This window comes from Ailuropoda melanoleuca, chromosome 8 (genome assembly GCF_002007445.2).
Source record: "Ailuropoda melanoleuca isolate Jingjing chromosome 8, ASM200744v2, whole genome shotgun sequence".
Lineage (NCBI taxonomy): Eukaryota > Metazoa > Chordata > Mammalia > Carnivora > Ursidae > Ailuropoda > Ailuropoda melanoleuca.
The window spans coordinates 25,963,378-25,967,272 of NC_048225.1; positions in this window are offsets into that span (position 1 = coordinate 25,963,378).

The following is a 3,895-nucleotide window of genomic DNA, read 5'->3' on the forward strand; positions in this document are numbered from 1 at the left end:
TCAACTCTTCTTCCCAAACCCAGTAGAATCTTGATTGATAACCCAGACAATCGGATCTTCAGAATGAGATGGTTACAAACACATTTTTCCAAATAGTTTTTCTATGCCGTGCCCAAGCTTTTGAAATTCAAAGACTGAGAACTGACTCCTTTGTTCTCTGCATTATGCTGTGTCATCTGTTCTCTGAGGCAATGAACACAGAACACCCTTGCTGTTGCCAAAACAAGGAGGGGGCAGTTGGTGGGGGCTGGGTGGCAGGTATGACATGAAGTCAGGGAGAAATCAGTTCTAATATCAAAATATTACTCTGCTGCACCAATATTTCTTTTACTTGTCTTTTAACTTTGTTTATGGAGTCTTTTGTCATGCAGACATTTATAATTTTTTGTACCAAAAAGCCTGTCAATCTTTTCTTTTATAAATTCTAGGTTTTGTATCTTAGGAAAGCCTTCCAATATACAAACTAAAAATATATTCTTTGATATTTTCTTCAAAGACTTAAAGAATTTTGTGGGTTTTTTTTTTTAACCTTAAATTCTTCATCCCATCTTAAATTATCCTTTTGTACAAGATCAAGAAAGGAAGAGTCTCTCTCCCTCTCTCTCTCTCTCTCACACTCTCCCCTTTTTCCTTTTGGATGGAAAATTATCATTTTCTAAACATCATTTATTTGATAGCCGCTTTCTTCTCCATTGATTTAAAATACGACCCTTAGTATTAACTAAATTCCAGTAGGCACACAAATCTTGTTCTAAGCTCTATTCCAGAGTATTTAAGACACAGAGTAAGCATGAGGTGGGAGTGGTAAGTATGTTTTTCCTGCAGTTGGCTTCCATTTCTGTGTATATCTCATGAAAACGAATGTGATCCGCGTATCTAAAGATAATATGTTTTCAGGCAACGTGCCTCTAAATTTAAACAAGCGACTTCATTTTTGATCCACCTCTAAAAACCAGTGAACTCTTCCAATTCTGGAAGGGAAAAAAATGGTTATGCTAGACTCCTAAGAGATTTTAAAAGCTATTTTTGACCGTATGCAATTTTGTATATGATGAGATTCCATTGTGTTCTCTAAAAATACTGGTAGGGGCGCCTGGGTGGCACAGCGGTTAAGCGTCTGCCTTCGGCTCAGGGCGTGATTCCCGGCGTTATGGGATCGAGCCCCACATCAGGCTCCTCTGCTATGAGCCTGCTTCTTCCTCTCCCACTCCTGCTGCTTGTGTTCCCTCTCTCGCTGGCTGTCTCTATCTCTGTCAGGTAAATAAATAAAATCTTTTAAAAAATAAAAATAAATAAAAAAATAAAAATACTGGTAGATGTATTCTGAAATTTATTTGATGATTATTCTTCCTCAGATTACTGCCTATTGAGTCAATGTTAAAATTCCATATGCCTAAGAAATCTTCTATTTCATTTAGATATTCAAAAATTTTGGCTTAAAGATGTACCTAGCATTCTCCCAATGTTTAAAATTTAATTCATGTCTCCTTTCTTTTTTTTTATGATTTTTTATTATATTATGTTAGTCACCATACAGTACATCCCCGGTTTCCGATGTAAAGTTCGATGATTCATTAGTTGCATAACACCCAGTGCGCCATGCAATACGTGCCCTCCTTACTACCCATCATGTCTCCTTTCTTATTTCTAATGTTGCTTGTATATTTCCTCTGATCAGACTGACCTCAGCTTTGGCTATTATATTCGTCTTTTTCAAATAACAAGATTTTTATTTTTAGTGACCAGGTGTTCTGTTTTAATTGTTTCTCATATATCTTTTCCCTCTTATTGTCATTCATCTCTTCCACTGACCACTATTCATTTTCAAATTTTCCCTTGTAGCCAACATTGGCCAATTGCTATTGTTCTGGCCAGTGAAAACTACTGGGATTTTGGGAAAGCATTTGCTTTCCTGATACAAGGGGGTGGACAAAGGCTAATGCACTCTTTACTTTTCTCTTTCTTCCTGCTTGGGATATGAACGCAATGCCTGGAGAAGCACTAGGCATCATGAGAGGTAAGGCAAAGTCTAGTAGAATCACAAAAACATTAGCCCTGATACTGCTTAACCACTGAACCAATGCCAGCAAACGTCCATCTCTGGACTTCTTTTTAGGTAAAGAAAAACAGCAACAAAAATAACTCATTCTCCTTTTTTAAGGCATTGAATTTAGTTTTTTGTTTGTTGTTTGTAGAAATATTCCTAACAAACATGTAAGCCTCCTGAATTTATTTCTAATGTTGCTGGTTATCTAATGTCATTTAAGGCTATATATTTTGTTGGCCACATTCTATATGATTTAATGCACAATGTCCTAATTCTTTCATAAATATTTTGTAATTGTCACTTGAATCCTGTTTAAATTAGGATTTTTCTCCTTTCAAGTAGTTTCTCTTATCTCTCTGTTAATTTCTAAGTTTATTGTATTTTATCTGAGAACATGGCCTATAGCATTCAGAACATTAAAATGTATTAAGATATTTGACCTGAAGATAGTTTGTGAAAATTCCATTGTGTTTGAAAAGGATGAACATTCTCTATCTTCATAATTCAGAATTCTGTCTCTTTATGTATCTATCATTTGCCTATTTATGTATCTATGTCTATCTATATATCTATATTATTCATGTATTTATTTTCAGTTGGTTGATTTTGTCATTAAAATCTTCTAAGTACTTTCTTTCTAATTGTTTGTGCACCTATGGTTTTTTTGAGAGTTGTATTAATGTTTTTACATGAATTGTGGAATTGTCCATTTATCCTTGCATATGCAAAATTTTTTATTTTGTAACCGTTTTGATAATTTCACTGAAACTCATGACTATTATTTCTTCTTGGTGGATCACAGTATTTATCCTATGAATACCACATTTTCTCATGATTAGTCTTCCCACCTGGATTTCTGTTTCTTTTGATATTAATATCATTGTACCTGTTTTTGTTATTATTTTCCTGGCTTATTAATAAAACTTCTGTATTGTTTTATTTTATATGTATCATTATTAAATAGCCTAAAAACAAATTTCCCCCAATATGCAAATCTCTGTGTTTTAACAGAGAACGTTAATACACTCATAATTATTGATAGTGAAATCTTAGTATTTTTTCTAGTTTTCTACCTCTCTGTTTTCTATATTATTCTTTGTAGTTGCTTAGTTAGCCCTGTCTCAGATTTTTTTATCTTATCCAATTTTTGCTTAGTAGCCATACTTGTTTAAGTCATAAAATTAAATGCATTTTTCTAAAAATACGTACAATTTATCTTTCCTAAAGAACACAGAATCTAAGCTTTTTAAAAAATTTTTTTCTGGTTTCTTATTCCATGGCTCTCCATCCATCAAACCCATGTTAAGAGCATCTAATATTTGAGTTTTTGATGTGTGTTTTTTTTCTCACAAAACCATAACATCAACAATTATTTATATTTAGCTGCAAGCATTACTGGTTTCTTTCTGCTATTACTTGTAGCTATATCACTTTGGTACTCCGAATATACTTCTTTATCTTCTTGATTTCTTTTTCTAATAATCGCTGTGTCTGATGAAACTGTCCTGATATTTACCAGCACCTAGTGAAGTTATCATATAGCCTAACACCTTGGATGAGATATTTCTAGAATTCAACTTCTGTTTGCTACCTTATGGGATTCCTTAATTCTGGTCCTTCTCATTTTTTGTCTAAACTCCACTTTTGACTCCTAAATGGTGTCCCTGCCCTGCTATGAGACTTAGCATGAGCTAAAACAAAAAAAAGCAAAATGAAACCAAACCAAAACACCCCTGCAAACAACTTTTCCGTCTTAAGCCACAGTTTCTAGGGTTGTTCTTTTGTGTCAGTTAATGTCATTTATCTTGATTAAATCAAACAGGCATTGTATTTATAACTGCTGGTCAG